This window comes from Pangasianodon hypophthalmus, chromosome 5 (assembly GCF_027358585.1).
Source record: "Pangasianodon hypophthalmus isolate fPanHyp1 chromosome 5, fPanHyp1.pri, whole genome shotgun sequence".
Lineage (NCBI taxonomy): Eukaryota > Metazoa > Chordata > Actinopteri > Siluriformes > Pangasiidae > Pangasianodon > Pangasianodon hypophthalmus.
Genome location: NC_069714.1, coordinates 22119889 through 22147792, shown reverse-complemented (window position 1 = coordinate 22147792; position 27904 = coordinate 22119889). Strand labels below are relative to the sequence as shown.

Below are 27904 nucleotides of genomic sequence, written 5' to 3'. Positions count from 1 at the left end.
CAGCGCCTCTGTTTCTCAGCTCCTGCCCATGCGGGATAATGTAGTGATAGCCATCTCGCTTTCACTTACTCGCTCACTCACCACTCTGGCACAAGTCTAGTGATTTATTTATCCTCATCAGTATTCAATACTTTCTGCTTAGCACATTACAAAGCAGTATTCTCATCTGGAGTAACAGTTCTGGGCCACTAGCGGGTCGCACAGAATTACGTCTCCTGAGGTTTAAGGGCACAGTAGTCTTAGGGGATGGATTGGGGAGAAGTTTGGACCACTCTCGGGAGTAGCAAAGCACTTCGTAAATTTTAACGGCAGGTCTTGGCGAGAGACCTCAGGTGCACACGAAAACCCAGAAATATTTCAGAGAACGTTATGCAAAAATGCCCCAGTCTCCACAACATGATGTAACTTTATTGCAGTTTAATAAAATAATTGGAGTATTCAGGTGAAATGTCTGTTAAAATGTAAAGACACAAATGAGCCATGTAAATCGGAATTAATTTTCATGTTTGACAGACAAAAAATAAGGATCATTAAATTTCAATTAGTGGTGGTCAGCATGATATCATATCACAGTGCTCAAGAATCACAATATTCATCATGATTATTTTGTTCTGAAGAGGTTAAATTAGAAGAGAAAAACACTAGCAGAACAACGGTGCCACGAACATGAAAAAACTATGATACTATAACTCCTTATAACCTCCTATAACTACATAAGAAGGAACAAGAAGGAGAACTTTAACATCCATCAGCTACTTGTTACCGCGAGTAAAAGTACAATATGAATTATACGTCCAAGAAAGCCTGTTGTGACCATTTATATCACTCCCCTTATTGACCAACATGAACAACACCTTAATGAACATATCTGTGGTTGTTAAGTGGCAAAATTCAGAACTGAGGCTGAAAAGTACGTTCCAATATTTACACATAGAGACCAGAGGTTCAGTCCATTATCACCATTTATGAACACGCTGTAATTTATTCATGCTAATTTATCCGGAGGTATTAGTACTCATGGATGGAATAAATGTTAGACAATGCGGGTGGATTTCATTAGCAGTGAAACAAACGTCAATTAATACATATGCTACCCTACTTTAACATTGTTCAGGGTTAATTAATGCTGAAGAGTTAGCATTTATGCTTAATACATTGTAACTCTTAAAATATATCATAAAAGATTTCTCTGGACGATCTCCAGCTTACAGCAAGACGCCAAGAATTAACTTGCATCTGGGAAAAATATCATGTGTCAGGGAACATTTGTCAAAGGATATAAAATACTTTTACATCACTTCAGATCAACCAGGCCCTTTTATCTCCTTCATTCCACACAAAGTCCCTGATCTCACATAACAAAGGTATTTCTGCAGCCTTTCAGTGCATCAATTAAAGCGTCATCACTGAGCTCATATTTCCACATAATTGACATTTCCTAACAATAAGGGAGTAACACAGGGGCATACAGTTCCTCATTTAGGCTTGCACATTGCTAATTCAGACACTTTCTGGTTAACAAGCTTTGAACAAAGCCGAATTAAGCCTTACAATAAGAGAAGTCCTGGCTCAGCTGCTGGCTGTACATCATTAGGTGAACGCCGCCGAGTGCAGCCTCTTCATTACCCAGGCAGAAGTGCAACAGCAACATGGAAGCCTATCGTTTAGGGCAGGCTACAAAGCAGACTCGCTGAGGCTTCTTTTCCAGGAGAGCGGTCAAAGCCGAGTATCAGAACCCAGACATCTAAGGCTCGGGACCAGGAGAGCGAAGCTGTAGAACTGATATATAGCTGGACAAAAAAAGATTCACAGCATACAGACTTCAAAGCGAGCCTTTGTAGGTTGTACAGAGACAAAATAGGCTGGGACATCGACTAACCCAAAATTTAAACACATTTTCACAATTTGTGCTTGCCAACGGTCTATAAAATTGCTGTGTAGCATCAAGTAGTAATGCACAGATCCCACTTTTCCTATTTTTAATACAATTGCAGTATCGCCTGATATCTAATACCGACATCTTCCCAGTAACCAAGCTGAATCTCTGCAAGTTTCTGATGCAAAAAAAATCTGAGGCCCCACAGTGGTGTGACTTAAGACAATTTGTGTCCTATGTTAACACAAAAGCTGCAATGTGTTAGTCAATATAGACATTTATGCCATAAAATATGCCAGTAGATCAAGAAGCCATCCGAAAGCATAATACAGTAGAATACAATCCAATACCAAGGCAGCATTTCATATCCAGTGTAAGCCCTGATATTGATACTCAATACTGAACTGGTACATGTCTATCAATAAGGTAAGGTAAGGTTAGGTTAAACTTTATTTCCATCGTCAGAGTACGAGTACAGAGACAACGAAATGTAGTTAGCATCCAACCAGTAGTGCAAATAGCAAATAAGTGGAATGAAATAAATAAGAATTATGGTGTAATAAGCTGAGATAATCAGTATACAGGTAAACAGCAGGACGCATGCAATATGATACAGAAGATACATACTGGACACATACATACTAACACTGGAAAGTGAGAACAAGACTGGGAGATTTAGGACACATCCACATACAGTTCAAGAGTTCACTTTTTAAGTGAGGAGACTTTTCAGATGTAATAAAATGATGGACAATCATAAATTCATTAGCTAGCCCACAGGGCAAGAGGAAGCTACAGTGTGCTTCCCAGGCCCATGTTTTAGTTGCCTGGAAACGTAAATGACTAGCCGAAAACTTAATAACTAACCTAATGTAATAATATACAGTGAGTTAGTTTTGTTGCCTAGAAACCTAAACGATGATGGTCTTTCTGCTGCTCCCGTTAGAGGTCGCCACAGAGGATCGCTGGTCGGCATATTTAATTTGGCACAGTTTTTATGCCAGATGCCCTTCCTGAATCAACCCTCCCCAATATTATCTCGGCTTGGGACTGGCACTGGAAGTGCGCCCCAGTGGCTGGGGTCGGTTCCCTGGCCGGGAATCAAACCTGGGCCATGGCGGTTAGAGCGCTGTCTAGAAACCTAAATGACTAGGTTAAAACATGATAGCTAATGTAATTATAATAATGTATAGCCAGTTAGTTAGTTTGCTAAGAGCATTAATACAAAGATAAATGAATCTGTATACGAACTTCTGTATATGTATATGAACTGTGTATGTATGGAACTTCATGTAGCACATTGTGTATGTAACCTCAGCTAAAAGCCACTAAGTTGTTGGTGAATGTTTCAGCTATGAGCTGTGGTGTTCTCTCTTCGCACCACAAGTAGACATCATAATTAATATTACTGCATGTGTTGAGCTAGCAGGAGAATATATATATATATTGCCATTACAGTGGACTTAGTTTCATCAGGTGTTTACACATTCCCGCGTGTTCCTGATTCTGAAGACATCCATGCACTCTACTTAAACTGCATAATAAAAATCTTTCTACTCTCAGCAGGCAGTGAGATTCAGAAGCATGTGCTGTAGTTACAGCATTGAGGTGTGTCACAATAGTGTGAAGTGTGTTACTTTAAACGTCCATACTCAAGGAAACGTTTTTCTTCTTTCTCCGGTTGCTGAAGCTACGTACTTGTCCACTGGGCAATCACGAATCAAAAAAAAAAACCACTAGCTGGACACAAATGTGCTTCTCCTGAGTGCCTGGGCTACAGCTGTGTCCCTCCCTCAGAAACTAAATTATGTCACCAAACTCCACTTAAATCAGTAAAGTCTTAAGGACACAAGCTCAGGCACAAGTCAGAGTGGACATGATGTGGTCTTAGTCAGCAGGGAATCAGTCGACAGCGTGGCAAGGTCAGCAGGACACTCAACTCACAGACATGATACGTCAGAGGACAAGCAGCGTCATCAGACTGAAGTTCACCACAGCGAGAGAGAGAGAGAGAGAGAGAGAGAGAGAGAGAGAGAAGAATTAGGACACATGAGAGCTTGCCAAGTCTGCACACTACTTCTCTGCTCCTCACTCCAAAACAGTAGCCACAAGCTGTACTCGACGTCTGTGTCTGTGTGTGTGTGTGTGTGTGTGTGTGTGTGTGTGTGTCCCAGACAAGTGGAGATGCCTTGTTTACATTTCCATCAGCCGGCCCCAGCCCAAATCCAGATGCTCTTAAGATAATAAACAAGTTCTCTTTGTCTTCAAAGGTTAAAAAGATAAAACCCAATCCAAGTGCAACAGAAGATAAACACACACACACACACATCTCACTGACCTTTGAAGTCCAGAGTAGCTCACTGGTGAAGGTGATCCTTTGCAGCTCTGACTAATTCAGAATCTACATCAGATAGCAAGAGCTCGGAAGTGAATGATGTGAGGAAACCTGCATGAAATCAGCGAGAGGGAGGGAAAGAAAGAGGGACACAGATGGATGTGCGTATGTGATGTACTGCTTTGGAGCTGTGATAAAGCCTCCTCTTACTCCTCTCGCTCTTCCTCTTGCTTTAGCTGTCAGTGTGCTCTGCAGAAGCAGCACTGCTGCCATCACCAGCCTCCATCATGTGTCCACGGGGACACTGAAAATCAGATAAAAGAGTCTAACTAGATAAATCTCTGTCACAGCAAACTGAAATGAAACACTTTGCTACATATTTGCCTTTGACACAAATTTACCGAGGACTCGAGACCACCCAATAGTGCAAGACAGCAAATACATAATAAATACCAGAAGCATGTAGGAGTGAGTGATCAGATGAGAAGTTATAAGCTTATGAGAAATGCTATTGCACTGAATTAGGTCACAAGACATTCCTGAGAGTATAGTGGCTATTGTCAGCACTTTTATAACACAGTCTATCTGGTATGTTACTCACAATAACAAGTACAAACTTTTTTCCTCCTGTTCCTTGTTCAACAAATCCATGAACTCAGTTTTTCATAAGCTTCTTTAAGTGAAATGTGCTGGAAGTATTTGGGTGCTGTTGGTAAAACCTCAGCAAGCACAAATTTCAGAGATCCAAATATCACGTAAAGCTCAGGACTTGAGTCAGAGACTCAGAGTGAAGTCCCACTTGGTTCACACATTGACAAACTCTTAACTCAACTTAGACTTGACTGAATTGTGATTGAAGTCAGACTTCAACTTTACTGACTTGGGACTTGGCTCAGACTCAAGATGGAAGACTCCTGAAATTTCAGCCTGGATTAAAAAAAAAAAAAAAAAAAAAAAAAAGAACAAATTTAAGTAATTAAGGACCACCAAAATGACACAGTAAAAGAATAGCACTGTTCTTTTCTGAACTTACATATGCAGTTTTTCTGTCATTTCCGTAACTGCCAGGCACAGTAATTTACTGCCATGCTAGTTGTGTGCAGCTCGCAGCACTAAATCATAACACCAGAAAAAAAGCAGTGTTTTCCTTAGAAATAATGTAGCAGTGTTTTACTGAGATGCAAGAAAACATTCAGCTTACAGTTTGAATGCATGATTAAAGACTTGAGACTCGCCTCGGCCCTTCAGCTCGGGGACCCGGGAGTCGCCTCGGCCCTTCAGCTCGGGGACCCGGGAGTCGCCTCGGCCCTGAGCTCGGGGACCCGGGACTCGCCTCGGCCCTGAGCTCGGGGACCCGGGACTCGCCTCGGCCCTGAGCTCGGGGACTTGACTCAGATTTCAGCTCAGAATATTGAGACTTGACTCAGACTTCAGGCCAGAGGCTAGAGACTTGAGACTCGACTCAGACTTGCAAAAAGTGAATTGTGAACATCTATAGGGCCTTTCACACCGCGGAAACCTTTTCATAGTACCAAATTAGCTCCTACTCCGGAGCAGGGTCTAACCAGCACAACTAGTACTATCCGTGACGTAAGTAGACGTTGATTGGCCAAAAGCGTACGAAAACGCCCTCACCAGCCATGATTTAAAACGCCGTGTAAACATACCGTTCTTTCAATCGCTTTACGTATACGTCGACATTCCATGTCCATTATTGTGAAACCCGCGAGACACAACAAAAACACAGCTCCGATCACAGCGTCCTCCATCCAACGGTTGTTTACATTGTTCTTCTTTGTTTGCCGCGCACAAATGATGTCGCTGTCGACCGGCTTACGTCACTTCCTAGTGCCCACTGTCGGTGCGAATGCAACCCTTTAAACGGTACTGGGAAATAGTTCATGCAAAATCACCCAGTACTTTAGTACTGTAAATTTAGTTCTGGAACTAAAGCGATGAAAAAGGCCCTTATGTATCACGATCATTGTGTCATCACAAACATTGTGATACAATGCTTCTGGGATATCATGTAAATTGATGCAATAGTCCTGAAATTGCTCAATCAATGACTTTATGGCCTATATGTACTTATTCCAATGCACATTTTCCACACTCAAACCCAGGACATTATCATCATCATGCATATTTTTACACAGAATGCTCTGGCATATGCGAAAGTGGTTCTAGACCACCTCAACAATGCAAACATTAATATTAATGTGAAATAATAAAAGTGTAGTAGCTAAATAAAGCAAGCGCATAAACACACATGCATTAAACACAAAGAGTATCAAAGAAGACATTATTACAGAAATGAGAGCACTAACCAGAAAAAAATTCAAGCTTTTAAAATAAACTCACCTCTTCAATTAGAAACAGCACAGCAATTTCTCTATTTTATACACACAGCTTGGATTGCCCAGCACTGCGGCAATAGTACAGATATAATGGCTAAAACCAGATGTGATGCTGCATTATTCTCTTCTTCCAATCAGATTTAAAGCTACAGTCCACAAAGGACTTTTTTTTTGAGGAGTGATTATTGAGTCACGAGTAAAATACTGTGTTTCTACTATGAGCTGGTGTACGTCACTCCTGCAATAGTAATCTAGAATCAAATCACAGTCAGAGCTGACAGTTTCAAAATGTCAGGTTCAAGTTAAAGGTACGTCATATGCCAGCTCAAAAGAAATATGTCCAAACACCCACCCACAGGTTCCCTATACACCCTGGACACATATACGCAGGCATCATAACATAATAAGAAGCCTATCCCCTTCCGGACTTATGAAATGTTCAATTAGTATCTCACTCATTTTTCTACAAGACAAGACAATATTACCAACTCTTATATATTTTAAGATGAGCTTTATCCATCACAAGCACATGTTCATTCGTGTGTACGATGACCAGCCATAACATTAAAACCACTGACAGGTGAAGTGAACAACATAGATTATCTCATTACAGTGGCACCTCTCAAGGGGTGGGATATATTAGGCAGCAAGCGAACAGTCAGTTCTTGAAGTTGATGTGTTGGAAGCAGGAAAGATGGGCAAGTGTAAGGATCTGAGCAACTCTGACAAGGGCCAAATTGGGTTGGCTAGATGACTGGGTCAGAGCATCTCCAAAACGGCAGGTCTTGTGGGGTGTTCCTTGTATGCAGTGGCTAGTACCTACCAAAAGTGGTCCAAAGAAAGACAACCGGTGATCCAGCAACAGGGTCACCGAAGGCTCACTGATGTGCATGGGGAGCGAAGGCTAGCCCGTCTGGTCCGATCCCACAGAAGAGCTACTGTAGCACAAACTGCTGAAAAGGTTAATGCTGGCTATGATAGAAAGGCGTCAGACCACGCAGTGCATCACAGCTTACTGTGTACGGGGCTGTATAGCTGCAAATCGGTCAGAGTGCCCATGCTGACCCCTGTCCAGTGCCAAAAGTGCCTGCAGTGGGCATGTGAGCATCAGAACTGGACCATGGAGCAACGGAAGAAGGTGGCCTGGACTGATGAATCACATTTTCTTTTCGTGAAAATGTGGACAGCCAGATACACGTGCGTTGCTTACCTGGGGAAGAGATGGCAGTATGGGAAGAAGGCAAGCTAGTGGAGGCAGAGTGATGCTCTGGGCAATGCTCTGCTGGGAAACCTTGGGTCCTGCCATTCATGGGGATGTTACTTTGACACCACCTATCGATGTTGCAGACCAAGTACACCCCTTCATGCCAACGGTATTCCCTAATGGCAGCGGCCTCTTTCAGCAGGATAATGCACCCTGCCACACTGCAAAAACTGTTCAGGAATGGTTTGAGGAACATGCTTCACTTAAAGAGCATGTCAAGACATATATAATAGTTCAAGGTGTTGCCTTGGCCTCCAAACTCCCCAGATCTCAATGCGATCGAGCATCTGTGGGATGTGCTGGACAAACGAGTCTGATCCATGGAGACCCCACCCCATATATATATATATGCCACACAGCTGAATGTTCCTGATTCTGAAAAGATCATCTCTCAGTAAAACATTCAGAACAGGCAGTCTGTGCTTACAGTTACAGCATCAAATTTGCGTTGCACCACCATGAAGCCTAAAGAGCCCAGACACAAAAACTATTTAAAGATGCTACAGCTTGTTTGTTTTTTCTTTCTTTGGCTGTTGAACCTACTTCTCCACCAGGCAACTACAAAACTATAAAAAATAAAGAGCCCAGACATAAAAACTACTTATCCAGAGCACCCAGGCTTCTATCAAGGCCCAAAACTTCCAGTTTAGGCTCAGGTCTCAAATAAAACAGTTAAAAAAATGTGAGAGACCCAGAGTGACAAACCATCCATCACTCAGCTATGACCAACCAGCAGGGTCTTAAGCCTGACATACCCTCAGGAGTTCACTTCATCTGCTGGTAGCCTTTAATTGTGCCCAGCATGTAGCCACTGTAGGCCGTTATTCTGAAGGTCATGGTGAAGACGTCTTGGAGTCGCTTGCCTTCCGCTTTTCTGCTGCTGCATACAGACCAGCAGGGATCAAGACCTGTGCCATTACCACCTCATTAAAAAATCATGGTAGTACTTAAGAGACCTCTGTCTCTGTGTTTAACAGGAGAGATTTAAAGCTGGCATGAGATGGCCTTCGCTTAAAGAGTATGTGAAGAATTTAAACACCAGACAGGAAACTACGCTTATATGTTTTAGGTGCAGCGAGACCGAGCGGTTCTTTGCCTAAGCATGGCTGTGCGGCTGGATTTTATTCTCCTTGCTCTCATCAGGGCTTCTACAGCAATGTAGATAAAAAAGCAAACAGTTTTAACGAGACACTTCTCTCATACTCAAGATATTCAATAGTTCTTTTTTATAGGGAAAAGCACTGCAGAAGATTACAGGCTGAAATAACCAAATAAGGATATGAACATAAATAGAGGCAGTACGTAGAGAGAATGAATAAATATTAGCCCACGTCTAGTTTTAAACCCATCAGAACCTGAGTGCCTCTAATTAAAAGCACATCACAGAAGCCCTTACAGATTAAGAGGTGCACGATCAGAGGAGAGTGATATCCACTAATGCCACCTTGCTAGGAGGCTGTGTGTGAGACACAGCTCTGAAAAATATCTAGAAGGACTGGTGGTGGTGCTAACTATGCGTGAGCTTCATCATGAGGTCTCACTGGAGGGAGCTGTCAGTCAGCTGAAGTGTTGAAAACATGTGAGACAGCAGACAAGAAGGAAGGGAGAGAGAGAGAAGGGAATGATGAGAAATAGAGAAAGGAGACGAGAGTCTTTGGTTGTGTCTGAAATGGCATATACACCAATGCATACTATATGGCACACACTAGGGGTGGGTGATGTGATAAAAATATATCACAATAGCTGAAGACATTTCTCAGATACATGCTATATATCACGTTAAACTGCTTTTTAAATACGTGTGACAAAAACTGTGAAGTTTTAATTACACTTATGGACACAGTTCCCTCAAAATGATTTCAGACTGCCATCTAATCTGTTATTATTTCTATAGTAACAACTTACACAGGGACTTGTATGATGGACGCTCCACCTAATCTAACAAAAAATTAAATTCATGTTATTTATCAATGAATAACCTGTGACGTTTTCTGTAAGGAACTGTTATTTAAGATCATTTTCAAAGGCATCTCCAATGTCTCACTTTTCACACAGTCAGAGGGAAAGCTGCTCCTTTACGTTTTCCTCCATGAGACAGAGGAGTTTGCAGTTTCTCTGTAACAAACATTTTCTCTGATTAACTTCAAGATAAAGAGAGAGAATGAAGTTTTTAATAACAGAAATGATCCGAGGAACCAACTTGCTTCACAGATTGGCCAATTGCTGTGGTATAACATGAATAAAACACTTCAGGAGATGAGATTTGAGGAAATTCTGCTTCGCAGTGGGCTGCATCACACCAACCTGTCACTGATTATTTTTCTGCACGCTCAGTCATTTTTTATTCCTAACATATTGTATTAGTAATAGTAGTAATAATAACAGTTAGTCTTGAACAATGAGTTCCACAATCAGAACAATCAGTATGGATTCTTCTATCTTTTATTCTAAAGTAAAGATTTCTACAGGTAGTGATTAAATCTGTGATCCAAATGAAACAATTTCTATAGAGCATTATCAAGAATCATGAAAATGAAGCAAATTTGCAAATTAGCAAAAGATATAAGACAGTTTGAGAAAAAAAAATCAATTTCTAGATGCATTACGATTCTTTCTTAAAAGATTCTAAATCGATGCACAAAACATCATAATCAGACTTGTATAGGCTGATACAGAAATATTGAATTATATAGAAATATTCCTGCAGTACCAAACATTTCTGAAGAAAACTAAAGACATTACACCTAGAAGTACGGAACTATGGCAAAAATATATATTTTAACTATATAATGCAGAGCATGCATCATGATTAGTCTGCTGATGTTTAAAGTGCTGGCAAAACAGGGCCAACATTATGAAGAACTACAGGTTCAAATGCTTTTCAGAAATTGCTCAAAAAGTAACCTGCGGGAAATAAAACAACTGGTTAAGAAGTTATTTTATTGTCCAATTACTCCTGCAAAGTATAGTGACATACATGACAGCTCTAACTAAGGCTTGTGCTTTTCATAAGGGAGGAAAATGATAATAATAAATGATGCATAAAAACTGATTCACAATCACGTCATGGCACCCTGAAATCAAAATCAAACTGAATTGTGAAGTCCATAAAGAATGCCATCCAAACATTCAATTTGCATAAACAATAGCTTTGTTGTCATACGCAAAATAATAGGCTAAAAAGGTAATAAAGCAACAAAGAGACCTTGTGGACTGACAGGAGCTAAATAAACACTGCGTATTCACCCTGCTGAGAGAGACAGAAAGGAAAAACAACATGCTCACAAAACCCTGAAGGCAAAAAAGTCATCTCTGCTCCATAAATAATGATGAACAATCTCCGGTGTCAGAGAGGCAGGTGAGAACAAATCAGAAACTAGCAGCTCGCTGCTCGTCTACCTCATTTTACTACACATCAGAGCCCAAACCTGAAACTATCCCATGCAGCGCAAGTGCAGGAGCGTGAAAGTGTGAGAGTGCGAGAACACCGACATCACCACCGTGCCCAAATAAATGAATGGATGGTAAGAAAGAAAAAAAATCCTCCTCTGACTGGGAGGTATATTAGAAACAGGCGTTCTCTGGTAGGTGTAGAAGAGATAGTGTCATCTGTAAGAGGATGCCAGATAAAGTAGATGCAATAATGGCGTGTGAGACATCTGTTGGGGATCCGGCTTTCAGATGTGCTACAGCATGTGACTGCAGGAAGACAGAGCGTCAGCAGGACCACAGAGATTGCACTCCTTCGGCACTGCTGTTGTGCTTAGCATAAAGTCTGTGGTTAGGGCAAAGAAACAGATGTCCTGTATTTTTATACGAACCACGACCCAGTGCAATATCTCAGCTTAATTCAATGTAATGCCAATTTAAAAATCAAGTTGTCTAACCCACCTCACTGTTTGTTGTGTTACTAAAGCATTCGGTGGAGCAAAAAACGTGGAGCATTCAGTAAAACCAGTAAGACCTGCTTTAATAAAGCAGATCAAATTCAAATGAGTGAACAAAGCACACGTGTTTGCCCTAAAAACCAGCGTGCACCTGCCAGGTCTCCGAGTTCACTCTATTTCAGCACAAGCTTTGCTTTTTTTTTTTTCTGGTCCTCATATTCCAGGTGCACCTGACTTGCACATCTTTCAGCGTCATCAATCGGCACTGTACCACACCAGAGCTCCGTTCCAGGTGGTCGGTGTAGGAATGCCAACCATCTTCCCTCTCAAGTCACGGTGCATGATCAGACAGTTACCTTATAGTTTATTGACTTTTTCAAAATATAGATTAAAATGCATTCCGACCTTTTTTTCCACCTCAGTGCTGCCTTTCCTAGCAACCACTCTCTCTTTCATCTTATAATGACAATGTGATAAGTACTGACAGTGTGATAGGTACTGACAATGCAAGAGATTTTATGGAAATGTCATTCTCAAAAAAATCTTTTGGTAAAGATTCTGTCGTATCCTGTGGGGAAAAGAGTTTTCACAATTTTTCTTCAGTTTAAAGACACTCCAAGAAACGCTCTTTTCTACTGTCTCCTGCCAAAACCAAAACTAAACCAAGTACTGGCTGAGTGTAGAATGCAGAACAATAAAACATAGATGACACATAAAAAAAAAAAAAAAAAAAGACGTGTCGAAGAAGCAATGCTTCCAAAGGTTTTAAGTAAGTCACTCAATTCCTAACACAGGCACAGCCTACATACATTACTTAACAGATGTATGTCCAGAAATCTTGCATAAAGAAGAGCAATTAGGGGATTTAATCTTTTTGTTTATATATATATGTATATCAGCCATAATATGCATAGAGACCTTTGAACAAACATTATATAACTGCTTTGTTTAATTTTTAAATGGTTGATTAATACCAAGAAACCAGTGATATTTTTAGACATATGGTGGACATTTCAAACTGTAACGATCCTACTCTGAAATTCAGTAGGAGGGAATCATGAAACATTGGGCAACCACAAGCCAAGGCATATCTGAACACAGACTGTGTCTGTAAAAAACAAAATCAATTTCAACGGTTATCAGGTCTACTGTCACCTCCTGAGTCTTGCAGCAGGAATCAAAAAAAAAAAAAAAAAAAAAAGCCTGACTCCTCCATCAAATAACAAGGAGGAGCTGAGAATAGGAACAGAGCTGAAAAGAAAAAAAAAAGACACAAATCTGAGATCTCTGCTCTTTAAACACCTAAAAAGGAAATTTATTTAAAGATAATAAAATGGGACTTTCCGTGAGAAGGCTCAAGGGAAAATAAGACATCCGTGTCCTGCATAGAACAGACATTTACTAACAATCATATAAAAGATGAATAGATGAATGCACATGTTTTCCATTTGGGCATGTTGTCTTTACTGAAGTTCATGTTCCATGTTTGTTTAGTAATTTGTGTTTTTTGAGCCCTGGCAAATATGCACAATGGTCATGACCAGGCTGAACAACCAGAACAGGTGAGGCATGTCTCTGACGTCAACAGTCATTCATCATAAAACCTGAACTGAAATGGCACAATTGTGAAAATAACTCAAAATGATCAGCTATGCTTGGCCAAAAGTGTAAAGTTAATGTAGAAAGCGATAGTAGTACTGCAAAATGGATTTTTTTTTAGAATAAATGAAGCAGTTTCTCCAGTCCCACCAAAAGAACATCTCAAACTATATAGTATATTGTCATAACAGTAGTAGATTTTATGTAGATGCAGATGTAGATTTACATGAAAAATGGTTTAGCTCTTTTAAGGGTTTGCCAATTTAGGCAATGGAAGGGCCATTATCAAGAAACGATTTTTTTTTTTTTTAATAATTTACATTATGCACATTCTATGAAAATGTAGCTGATGATTCACATTTCTCAGAAACGTAATTAAATTTAAAATTAATCCATAAATAATGATTAACAGCATGTATTCCATCAGTATTACCTGCAGTAACACAGGAAACACCCATGACTGCATGCTACAAGCAGGTCAGGACTCATGTCAACTCATCTCATTAAAAAGTTTGCATACATGTGTTTATATTCGGTCACGTTAGCTCCTATGACCACCTACCTTACCTTACCTTACCTGTAGCTGTGTGGCTTACATTATAAAGCAGGAGATATTACAGAACCAAGGTAATCAATTCAGCTTGTTTGCAGTCTATGGTCTGAGCATGACCTTTGACCTTGCTAATGTAGCCATGTAGGAGGTTGTATCGATAGCCGCATAGATGGAAAAGTGGCGAGTATGCAAAGAGCAGATGGTAGAGGATGCTCCAGCAGAACAACGGTTCCCAAGAAATCTACAATCACTGAGCGGGAGAGAGACATCCAGATGCTCAGTTTGGCCTTGGGTGCCTCTGAAGACTACTGGAGAGTGTGGGCCAGCTACACAATGTTTTCTTGTCTTAATCGGCTTGTGTTTGTATACTGGTGTGATGATAAGGAAAGAACATTTGAAATAACTGTATGATGTTACTGTATTGATGATGAAAAATCTTGTTTAAAAATTGCACAATTATATTTCTCTTGCATGTGGCCATAACATCTTACAGAGGAAATTGTATTTCTGCATTTACACTAGTGAGAAATTGATATCCCTAACTCTTAAGTGCTTTTAAAACAATATAGCAGCAACAGCCCTAAATAATTCACACCACTGCTGTGCTGTTATACAAAATTTAAATATAATGTCTTTCAAAATGTCAACATGATTAAGTACACAGCACATGAACATTTAAACTATTTGAATAGACTGGGAGTTTAACACAGTCTCTGAACTATCTATGACATTTAATATCACTGAATATTAGCAATATGGCTACTTGTCATTTTTATCACACTTTCTTAATCAGTTCAGTCAAACCCAGAACTTGTACTTTGGAGAGTGAACTACAAAATCCACAAAATGAACAACAAACTGACTGACTTAAAAAAATAAAGAATAAGGAAGCACAGAGAGCATTTTCTTTGCTAGCTATTTGCTTAAGATATTTATAATTAAGACACATGCCTGATGCTAGGTTGTATTCATGGCTGCTAGTTCGTTTCATGCTAAGTGACACAGGTAGCGGCCTTCAGACTCGGCAAACTGAAGCTCTGATTTATTTTGAAACACTATCCCACAACAATATTAGCTAGCAAGCTAGCAGCAAATCTTTATCTTTATTAACAAAATGAGATAGCTAACATTACAGAAAATCCTGAGGCAAAATTACTTAGCTAGCTGGAATATTTCCATAAACAATGCTATGCTAGCCAATTCAGGGACAAGTAACCCACTCCATTTTGTTCAGCATCACGATGCATCAAGAAGCCAATCATACTCTCATCGCAGGAAATATGGCAGAGCTGAAAGTACAATTTGGAATCTGGGTTTATTATGAAACCACAGAATGGAGCTTCTTTATCCTACTTTCTCTCACAATCTGTTTTGCTTCTGTCTGGGTAAAAGAAAAAAAAAAAGCTTTGAGATTCAATCCTGCTTATATAATGCACTCGTCTGAATCGTAATCATTCCTTTTGCTCATTAACTCCATACAGAAAATCAACCCAAAGACTGATATTTAAATATGACAGATGGAATTACCATTTTATGTGTAATCTAAGTCAGGTTTTGTAACAGACTTGGGCTGTGCTACCTATAGGGGACATTGTGGTCAGCTGTTCGAAATTTCTCAGACAGTCCATGCCATTTTCATCAGAATCCACTACAGGGAGAGTGGAACTGATAAAATATAAACACTTGTTTTCAGACCTTCTCAGATGTGCCTGTATTATTCATAGGCCTTCGCTAGATCATGTCAATTCAATTTTTTAGTACACCAGCACAAGTACATGTACACACACACGCACACACACACACGCACACACAAAACAGTGCTGTTGGGTGCTTGTCCCATTATGTTATCCAGACATATACTGGAGCGCAGTGCTGCAAGCACACAGCCTGGATGAAATGCCGAGCTGACACTGAACAAAAGCTTTTGCTAGCTGTGCTTAGATTCATACAACAGGCTCTGAGTGTGGCTGAACCAATGACAGGTACATTACCCTCAACTAAATATCCTTTCTCCCCCAAAAACGTGTATTTCATGGGTGTCTGAAAAAGCCAAAATTGCAGGTTATGAGTACCAGCGCTATAAGCTACCTGAGATTGGGTTATTGGTGAATCTCAGCCTCACACAGTGACTCAAATTCAGGAAAGAGAAAGCAAAGGAAAAATGTGCAACACCAAAAAAAAAAACAAAAAAAAAAACAAAAAAACAAGGCCCTACCTGCAAGATCATAAATCATTCTGTACAGTACAGGACCAAACAAAGCTTTATCAGTGGAACATCAGACACCTTTCACCTCTCAGAGATTGTTCCATCTGCTGGTTTATCCAGGCTCCAACCCTCGCAGGACCAGCAGTCACTCCATATTTATCACCAGTATCTGTGTCACTTAACGGCTAAGAAGCCGTCCTGTTGGTTATTTATTATATATTATAAATATGTAATATAATATAAATATAAATATATTATATTCCCCTCTTGGGAATAATAAGCAACGATATGGATGTTTAGCATTCACACAAAACTGAAGTCCTAAACCATTTCGATTTAGATCATTTGTCTGCATGTACATGGGCCTGTTACAAAAGAGCATTGTGGGATGGAGAATGTAAGCCCTGAAAGCAGTGAATGACGAAATAGTTGTCCCACTCTCAGCACTGCCTGCAGTCTCAAAGTTCTTAGAGAGTTTAAATAAAGCATCTGCAATGTGCAAGACAAGATACATGCCTGGACTAATCCCAGCTGAACCCTTACGACAATGACTTCAATAACTGAAATTCAAAGTGGTGAGTGAAAGTGTCGGAAGTTAACGAATCCCAAGAGATCATGATCCAAAGCAACACTGCAGGAACAAACATATTGTTAGCCACTTCAGGCCTTAAACTCTTCTGTTTGGGGAAAAGAAAAAAAAAAAAAAAAAAACATTTAATGGATTACAGCTCGGCAGAGTGAGCAAAATCCCCAAACTCATTACTAGCTATAAACATGATTTGTACATCATCCAATAAAAATCAAATCGTGATGCGGTTAGGGGGTATTATAGTGAGCATTTGGAGAAAAAGATCTAAGCAGACCACTGGAGAGATTAACAAAGATAAATTGTTATCTGGAGCAAATTATATTCAAGTAACAACAGTCATTTATTTCTCGGTAGCCTTAACAGAAGACATGAGGATGAAGAAGAAAAGTGAAGCTGCCTCAAGATGGCATGGCGTACATATTGTGACCTTCCACTCAGTGCAAATAAACTATGATCTCATCACCAGTGCTTGATGGATACAGACTTTGTCATGTGCGTGAGCTCATTTTTAATTCTACCGAAAGTCTGTGCTTGTTTGGGAGAGGTTATGAAACGGATTACAAAATGCACATACACAGACTTCTGGCCTGTCCCCTGTCTGAGCAGCTGGCTCATTCTCGTTGCTACAGAAGGCCTTTTACCTGTACTTACAGGCATTAAGCAATGGATATAAATACAAAGAAACGGTCTCGGCATGAGTAATAGCCATGACCTGCAGGATGCGACTCCTGCAGACAGATTTAGTAGAGGATGAGATGGGGCAGCAGGGATGTGGCCTCTGGGAGCCTCGTAGGACGTCCCTGGCATTTTCGCAGCGGTTTCATCAACAGACAGACAGAATCTCATTTTACCCTCCACACACAAACACACAAACACACACACATGGCCTAATTTATAAATCTTTTAGCAAGGTTGAATTTAAGCGTTTTCATAGGACAAACCAAACTAAAAATTACCGCCAGATTTACAAACCTGTCACTAGCACTTATCATTCCATAAAAGGCAAAGCTCACAGAAAGCTGGAATAGACAAAATGACAACTAAACGGTGAAAGAGCACCTCCTAAGCCCATATGCCAAGTCTTCTAGAAACACACCTCAGCAATTCCATCGTGTCAGCTACTATAGTCACACAATAAGTCTTCCCCCATTTCTTTTGTCCAAATTGAATACCTAGACTTATTTGTCTTAATTTATTGATTCCTTTTAGATTGCTTTCTTTCAAGTAATTAAAATGAAATGATGGAGTTTGACAAAATTTGTATTAAATTCGTAAATGTGTAATGAAAAATATAAGCGATTTAAATTTGACATGAATCATACTAAAGATCACAGCATCTCATCGCCAATGATATGTTTATCATTATACATAAATTCACACAAACTCAGGAGCTCTCGTATGATATAAATATTTTTCCCAACAAACATATTTTCATGAATACCATATTTCTTGTGTAAATACACTTGTGAATGATTTAAGAATAATTCTGTTTGGATGCAGCTTGATAAACGAGGCCCGCTGTCTCCCTGAGCCACACTGCTGCCCAATTAGTCAGTTCATGCAAACATCCAGCTCCCAGTCTCCACCAGAAAGTCACTGAGACGCAATACTTCCAGTCCAATAAATCTACTCTTAAAACTTATTTGCCACAAGTTTGAGTCACACTTTCCAAACATTAACGCAGATCACCAGCGAAACAGAGACCATGTCAAAGAAGAAGGCACAAAACAGAGTTTTACTACATGGCTTAACATAGACATTGAGAATATTACTGCCAAACCACCTGTTCAAATTAAACGACAATTCATTCAGCCAAAGTGGGTATTAACTTATTAATTACACAAAACAAGCCTAGTGACATAAAAGGACCTGTTCTTTTATTCTGAAAATATTCTCACAAAAACTTACTAAAGATGAAAACCAAAAGGCAGCGTTGTCATATTTCTTTAAAAAAATAATATTATATATTATTGTGGCATGTGTTCAGAGACTATCCATTTGTTATGTTACCCGGCAGCACTCCTTCCATCTAATAAAGCACAGAAATAAAAGTGAAAACAATCACAGAGGGCCTCTTTATCAGCATTCTTACAGGGTACATTTTATTATATTGTCCTCATCCTTAGCTTCAGCAACACATCTACGAGCTCAGTGCTTTTCCTTTCTTTGCCTCATGTTTTAACCCGTTAAATATTAAGAAGGTGATCTTTAGAGTTATAGGAAGCAAATATATGACCTTTGACACTGCTAAAATAACATACTAAAGCTCACTGGCAGCTCTGGGTTTATTATTTCTGTGCATCCTACCATATATTAACTGTATTTACCACTGCTGCTGAAAATTCAATAGTCCCTGAGGACGGAATGTAATAATATTAGTGCTGCAAGCTCTCGCTGCAGTAATTGTCAGATATTTACTCCACACTGGGAATAGGAAGCAAATTTAATTTGATGTTTGCCACAAAAAACCTCTGCTCAAGAGAACAATACATGTGAGCTAGACGCAACCTTCAACTCTGAACTCCACCTTTAACGAAACAGCCGATAATCAAAGTGGCTTTTGTGTGCCCTTGAGCTAAAGTCCTCATCAGTTACCCAAAGCAGACCGAGCACTGTTATCCCCATCAGACGGTCGAAACTGATTAACTGATGTGCACTGCATATACACACAGGGTTCCAGCCTATATACACTGTTAATGAGCTCTCTGTGATGCTGTTTGACAGGCTCAAGGCTACAAGGTCAAGCCAGGTTCCATACAACAAACAGGAGTGGACATGAGCCACAAGCGTGCATGCAGAACACTTAAAAACATTCAGGAAAATACAACACTGTAATTTTATATTTATATATATATAAATATATACAGACAGACAGACAGACAGATAGATAGATATAGATATATATAGAGAGAGAAAAGATGGCACTTCCAATATGCATTATTTATTTACTTATATATTTTATAATTATTACTATTAGTAGTAGTAGTAGTTGTAGTAGTAATTATTAACATATACTTTATTAACCTATTAAATTATTAATATTTACTAATCTAACATATTAACACAAATAAAACAAAAATTATTATGTATATTGGCTAATGAGTGCCATGATTTAGTGCCACATTTAGTCATTTCCATATTGCACCTCTCTACAAAATTTAATACATTTCATTAATACAGTGACAAACAAAAATTTACCCCACAGTGCTGCTGTTGAATACTCAAATCTGTTTAGTGAGGTGTTGATTAATTTTCTTTAACAGTAGGGCCTGCTCTAATTCAAATCACAGGTTTATATTCATGCACTCATCTTTTCTCTAGTAACAGATTACACAGGAACTTGCACGGCAGATGGATTTTTTTAAAGCATGTATAATGGTTGATATGGCGAAGTTTTCTGTGAGGAGACATTTATTTAGGGAATTTATTTCTGGAAGGAGTCTCCAGTGTCAGAGGTAAAGATGGAACTTTAAGTTTTCTGAGACAGGAAAGTCTTTCTAACATGACAAGCTGCATTGTTGTCTTATTAATTTCAAGAGAGAGAAACGCTGGTTAGGGAATAACTGTTTCTACTTGTTATAACGCAAGTGATAACAATAACAAGCGTTTTCAGACGTTCCGCAAGATTAAACATAATGTTAAATAAACAGATAAAATGCATAATATGACACTCTTTCAAAAATAAAGTAGCTTAGTGTTAGCAAACTGCTGTGGTATAAGAGGCAGAAAACACTTGATGCATACTCTTATAAAAAAATAAATAAATAAATAAACAAAAAACTTCAGGTTTGTAACATCACACCACCACATCACTGATTATTTTCAGCATAAAAGCATACCCCGAAGTGTTTTATTCCTTACATATTGTTCAGCCCTAACTTGCGATAACAATAAGCATTGCAGATGAGAGCAGGAACTGAACCAAGCGATACAAAAACAGGGCCTGGTTCAGTTCCTGCTGTTATCTATGTCTGAAACCACATCCTACCACATGCACTATTTAAGGAATATTATCCTATTCATCCTATTATCCTATTCATATCCTATAATATCCTATTTACAGATTGTGAGTGATATCCAGCACATATTAAATTCTGCTTTGCAGTGTATTAGCTTAGTGTCCAGACAACATAACCAAGGGAATGCTGAGCATCCTTAATACACTTTGCACTTTGTGGGGATTAGGGAGAATGCCATTCCCCATGTCAGACACAGGGGTAGTCTTCTTCAGAGACAAGAGAATGCAATAAGAGCGGAGCGACAGTGTGTGAGCCGTAGTGGTTAAACACACAAAACCACTCGCTCTGAAGAAAAGTCTTGCCAGAAAAAAATATTCGCAAATGTAGCCAAAATCTGACAGGAATGACAGAGAGGCAGAGCTTTTCAGGTTTACAGAAAGACCTCAGTCCAGACAGTAATTAGTCATGTTTTATAATTCTTCTACTACCATTGCATTTATTCATCGTGACAGCTCGTTAATAATGTGCACAGCAGCTTTTTATCAGGGCCTAACACGAGATTGCTTTGCTTACGGCATTCATGACCAAGTCTGCTCTGAGAGTACAATGTCCTCAGCTGTCTTCTCAGTGGCAAAGTCAGTAATGCAGCACAGCCGCTGGGTGCTCAACATGAAGAGTGTGTGGTTCTGGGCTGAGGACTCCTAGGTCTCATATCTACTACTGAATCTGGTTTAACACACAACAGAGAGAAGCAGGAATGAACGGTTATGGTGGTTGGCAGGAAGATTATGATGCTCTATTACGGTCTTGGGCACCAATGATAAGACCAATGGAAATGCTGTTTTGGATATTTTCTATCAACGTGTGCACAAATCTATCCGAAGATTTCTAACGGAAGGAGAAAAAGAGACGAGTGTTTGCAAAGTGTGTTATTTGGCTTTACGGACCACAGAAGTTAAACAGTAGTCTAAGAAACCAGTCACAATAAAGCACCAGTATGTTGAGTGTGTAGCAAATCAATCACTAGGTCCTAAGCAATGCATCATAGGGCACGTCTGGTGGGCACGTCTGGTGGGCACGTCTGGGTGGGAGTACAGAAGAGCTCCAGCACCTTTGGTTTATGTGACGACTAACCATATAATTAGATGGAAATGTAAATCATGTTCTCCATCAATCAAGGCAACTGTCCACTACTGGTTATCAATTGAAAGCATAATGTGTTCATTTTGAAAGGCTTGAAGTTGAAAGGCTTTACTGTACACTCTCAGGAAAATATAGAAGTACTTATCTGTACCTTTCCTTGGCACTGGAGTGGTATGGTTATCTTTTGCACCTTTAATATGCATCTTTCTCATGGAAAAGTGCATAACTAAAAAATATTCAAGGTACCTGTTTAGACTTTAATGCCCTTTTTTTTAGAGAAAGGCTTTAAAGGTACACTACATGCACTTTTCTAGTGAAAAGATACATATTAAAAGTCAAAAAAAAAAAAAAGGGTACAGTGACAAGGAAAGGTGCAGTTTAGTAGCTTAATGAGATTATTTTTATGCCATAAGGGCCAGCTGAAATCTCAAGCCCTGAAGTATAAAGATGTACTTCTAACCTGTTTGAATCACATTTGTATGATACTAGTGTTGAGATCTGCATATAACAACACATTGGACAGCGTTGTTTCCACATTGCAGGGCTCCCTCACCTCCTAAATCCCAACTTACTAGTCAGTTACTGTTTAGGGATACTATGTAGTGCAGTAGTGTGAGGTTTAGTATGTAGCCAATGCCAATTAGAGGTGCGTGGAACAGGTGCAGAAGTCCACTGCGCTTTATAAATGCACTTTGCACTGCAATAAGCTTTACAAAGTGTGTTTAAATACCGCAAGGTCTGCGGGTGTAAACACCAGGCCTTATGTACAAACACTGTATATTTACTGTACACACAAACACAAACACAAACGCGCGCGCGCCTGCCCGCCCGTGCACGGTAAGCTGTGGGACTCGCTCGCGCAGAGCGGAACTGCATTATGACAGACTTCCCGACGACAACAATGTGTCTCTTTCATTAGCAAACCGGGGCACAGGAGCTTTTTCAAGCAGAAACAGAAAGTTACTACTGATATTTTGAGAAGCTAATCAAAACGACAGGCGTAACCAAGCAACGCTGAATGCGTACCGAGGTGTAGGAGAGAGCGTTACATAAACACACGCGCGCAAATCAAGCCGTGTGGAGTAACAGCACGAGCACAGCCTACGCAAACGCCAAACAACACGCCGTTACTCACCGCTACTGCACTCGTCCACGCTCAGGACTCATTAAAGTGGGCGCCGTCGTGCTCCATTGAAATGAGCTTGATGAAAACGCCGCTTGTGTCTGTTCCTCGAAGCGCCGCTGCTCCCGAGCACCGAGCCGCCGCTCTGCTTACAGCACACACCGTGTTTGATCAGCAGCGGCCTAGGATCCTGTCGGGAGAGAGCAGCGTGCGGGGAGAAACCCATCCTGATTGGATGAACCGCACATAGGCACGCCCACTACCAGGAAACCAAATAGTGTCGTGCTCGGGAGGATGGACTCTGAGGGGACGAATCTGATTGGTCAGACAGATACGAGCATGGCCTACGTCCCAAACTGTGTACAAGCCAAATGGCGTCCAAAAGCCACACTGTGTCCCTCAGAGCCCCCATTCTCACTACAGCAGTCACGTGGCCATCATTGAGGGATTTACAGAGGAAAGAAAATTTACTATGAACAGTTTACTGTGATCTTTTCTCATATAATGCACAAAAAAATGAAAAAAAAAAAAAAAAGTCAGGCTCGATGAAGAAAAAATGTAGAGGTTGTTACAGGTTGTGTATAATTACAACAATGTTGCCTGGTGCTTAATAGTTTAAAAAAAATGTAATTATTCACTTCATGAAAAGAAATTCTGCAAATCACTCCAACAAATACAAATCATGTATCCATGTTTTATAGCCACCTTGTGTGGCTTAGTGACAAATTAATGATGAAACACACTTTTGAAGCTCTTTTCTCTTCGTCTGTTAGCTTTCTTTCTGTTGAACTCTCTATGTTTCTTTCTGCTGCCAAGTTCAGCTACTCCATCTTGGGAAGATGGTGAGATACCATCACTGAGAGTGCATCCATTTAGGCTTCCACAAAGAGTGCAAAGAGGAGGGGTATTCAGTGAAAGTTTGTGAAGGCGCAGTTTCATAAATTTCCTTCCTTACAAAAGTCTGGATAAACAGCTAACATGTTTGAATGGTGACAACAGTTTCATTCATAATGCATAGCTACTGATAATTAGTTCATGGCCATTAATAAGGGATAGCAATTTGAAGTGATTCACATTTCTTCTTCTTCTTCTTCTTCTTCTTCTTTTTGTGTTTGGTCTGCTAAAATACACTATCTGGCCAAAAGTTTGGAACTAAGATGCCCAAACCTGTTCCAGCATGACAATGTTCCTGTGCACAAAGCGAGGTCCATGAAGACATGGTTTGCCAAGGTTGGTGTGAAAGAACTCGAGTGGTCTGCAGAGAACCCTGACCTCAACCCCACTGAACACCTTTGTGTTGAACTGGAAAGCAGACTGCACCCCAGGCCTCCTCAGCCAGCAACACTGGCTGACCTCACTAATGCTCTTGTGGCTGAATAAACACAAATCCCCACAGCTGTGCTCCAAAATCTAGTGGAAAGCCTTCCCATAAGAGTGGAGATTATTATAACGACAAAAGAGGGACTAAATCTGGAAAAAAGTACATGTGAGTGTGATGGTCAGGTGTCCACAAAATTTTGGCAGTATAATGTACTTGCTGGGTCTGTATCTGGACCGTGGACTACCAGTTGATGGCCCTTGACATAGAGAGTGCTTCAATAATCATTTTAGATCCCAAAATGAGAAATGGGACACGGTAAGGATGGGTGAGCATTGTGTGCATAACACAAGGACTTTATGTGCACCATCTGGAACAGGGTGTATAGCCTATTTGTATGTTAAATTGTTATTATAGATGGCGTGGATGATGTTTGGTTTGGATGATAGTACATTTAATTTGCTAAAGAAATGAAAACTTCACAAGCATATCTCAAGCACTACAGCCCCTGAACAGGTTAATGTGTAGAATGTGGATGTGTAGACTGAAAAATAATAACATTATAAATTCCACATTATTGACTCATTCATGGTTTGCAAGCGTAATCACGGAACAGTGTAGCATAAAGAGTTGGTCTACTTACTAATCTTACTATAACTGTATTACTCCTGAACAATCCTTCTTTATTCCTAGAGAATTCTTTGAACAATTCAGAATCTAAAATATTAGAATAGTCAGCTGATACATATGCCAAAATCTTGACAATGTAATAAACAAAGAAGGGTTACCTGTGGGATTATTTAAATGGTGAATAAGGGAATTCCTGGCTATAATCCTCACAGTCATACAATTTAGTGGTTTGACTGCATGATGTGTTTCATAGAAGCCTACACTAATAGATCTTCACTGTTCGGAGGATGCCTACACACCGTCAGCAATGCGCTAGTGTAATACAGTTTTGTGTCCCTGCCTTATATCTTTTATACCCTTAATGGGATTTTCATAGTTCTTCCATGAAAGTGCCTAAGGGGTACTTTAATTTTAAGAGCCTTTCATTTAATTCATTTTACAGCTTTCCCAAAGCCTGATAGCTTTACCAGATGGCATATACACAGCACACTGAGTGATGTAACCTACTATATGGTGGCATTGTTCATGTGGATACATATTGTATAAATCACTAAATCACGTGTTACACAAGCTCATGTGTGTGTTTTTGTGTGTGATGAATGGAAAATGTGTATTGCTTAGAGAGAAAGCCTGCACACTGGCCACACAGTCATTAAAAATTTATTTGCAACATGTATTATTTCCAGATTGAACACTGATTCATATTTTCCAGTCAATACAAGATAAGTGAAGATGGTTTGGCCATTAAATGTTTTATCTTCTGGTGTGATATTGTTTCAGATATGTTCCAATGGCCTAGCCAGTCACTGAGAAAAAAAAAACTCCAAGGTTTTCCTTCACGACACTGTCTTTATCTCTTTTACACCATGCTAATGAATTAATGCTTCATTTTAATCTATTTACATGCAGGGCAGAAAGCATTTGGTATTGTGACTGTAACTGCAGTGCATTGAGCTGTACGCCCTGACCAAATTGGAAAGAGAAAGGAAGAAATCAATAGTGCATATGTATTTTAGGAGATCACTGTTTATTGATCACTCTGCACTGGGACATCAAGGGCAGGGATTATGTGCTTGTAATTGTCAGAGACAAGGCAAAGTTTGAAAAGTTAACTCTCACACTTCATCTCATCTTAAGGCCCGATATTCAAATCTCATTGATCTGCTAAATCTATATGTGCAATTATTTCCCTACACCAAGCTCTCATACTTTCATTCTCTCTCTCTCTCTCTCTCTCTCTCTCTCTCTCTCTCTCTCACACACACACACACACACATACACGCTTTCTGTCTCTCTCTATTTTCCTCACCCAAGATCTTATCCCAAGCTCCGTATCCCATCACGTCTCTCATTTACTGAAGAGAACTACTGTACATCATGTATAAGCTTCCTTTTTTACACTGATCAAACAGCAGCTGCTTGTATCCAAAACCGTCTGTTGTTCATCACGAGTGAAGTTGAGATACCGGCTTCAGATACGTTCCATCAAACACTGTTATAGTCATTATGTCAAGTTAAGACCCATATGGTTAACATCAACAGCTGAGAAGAGGTGTAATAATCACAAGCAAAGCATGTCATAATAAGTGCATAATCTGTGGTTTAGCCAAGTGATGGTCACGAACAGTAAACAAAAGTGTTAGACAACTGTCCAAATCATAGTCATGGAAAATTGTACTCGAACAAACAAAAACTAATAGCTAATATATCCATTGGCTATAGTATATTAGACATAACATATTGAATGTTCACACCCATCTATTAATACCACTGGAATGTTCACCCCAATCTATTAATACCACATCCATTAATACACACACACACACACACACACACTCATATATATAGGCTTTTTCATAGTTTGACAGCATGATCAATGGGCACTGGAACATAAAGTGTTGGTCTACTTACTAATCTTTAGAATATACGCATAATTTATTCCCAAATGGGACACCATAATGATGGTGAGCATTGTGGGCACAACAACACAAGGACAGTATGTGCACCATTGGGAATAGAGGGTATAGCCTATAATGGATTATATTTGGTTTTGATGATAGTATGTTTATTTTACTAAAGAAATAAAAAGCTGTTCACAAGCATCTCTCAAGCCCTACAGCAGAATAATCAACTGATACACGTATGGCAAAAACTTGACAATACAATATGCAAATATGGATTTCCAGTGGGATTATTTAAATGGTCAATATGAGGATTCTGTGAGGATTCAGGAAAAACAGCATTCAGTAAAACAACCAATAACAACTAATATATTCATCTTTAGGTACACGAGGAAAAATCTCTCCTTTCAGTGAGTGAACACTACACTACCTAAGAGTCCTTGGAACCTTCACTGAAGTGATTGCAGGATGTTGCAAGATTATCAGGGTTATACCTAAAACCTTTTAGGGTTAATCAAAACCAAACCTTGTAGAGTGTAGAGTGGTATGAAGAGAGGCAGATGAGAAACTGGGGAAAGAGGGTAGAAGACTGGTGACCTAATGACAATCATCAACATTATTATTTCTCACTGGCTAGCAAGTATAAGTGGCTACTTCTTCCTAAGTGTCAAAAATGTAATGTTGCTTCTGAACAACGGGAAGGTGGCTTTCGCAACAGCCTTCACCTCTTGAATTATAGACTTATATCCTACGTATTGGCTATTGCTAAATGTTTCACACTGAGAAATGAAACTCTAATATTTCCTTGTGCCTAAACACTGGGATTAGTCCAACTGTGTTAGCATGACGGAAGTTCTGCAGCATTCTACCAATGTACTTGTCTTTGTGTGTGCATATGTTTACACTCATTTGCGAAATAGTTCTTCTCAGCATTGTGGACATGTTTTAGTTGTTTCACTTTAATATCAAGGCTATGAATTAGATTATGGTCCTGATTTACTAAATGTTTTAAAGTGTAAAAACATGTACAGACATGATAATACCTGCAGAAAGACTGCAAGCTGATTTATTAACAAGGATTATGAAGGATTGAGTATTCACATGAGCAAAATAGCATGTGCAAAACCAGACAGGTTTTGCCTGTTTTTCAAATGAGTAAAAGCA

At 39.6% G+C, this 27904-nt stretch overlaps 1 protein-coding gene across 3 annotated transcripts in view; it reads right to left on the bottom strand.

Moving 5' to 3' along the window:
* adarb1b (adenosine deaminase RNA specific B1b) overlaps positions 1 to 23107 on the bottom strand; it is a 158208-nt gene extending 135101 nt beyond the window's left edge. For all 3 annotated transcript variants that reach the window (XM_053234364.1, XM_053234367.1, XM_053234365.1), the window contains exon 1: positions 22904 to 23107. The gene's annotated coding sequence lies outside the window, so the exon portion shown is untranslated. The remainder of the gene's footprint in view (positions 1 to 22903) is intronic.
* Positions 23108 to 27904: the final 4797 nt, after the last annotated feature.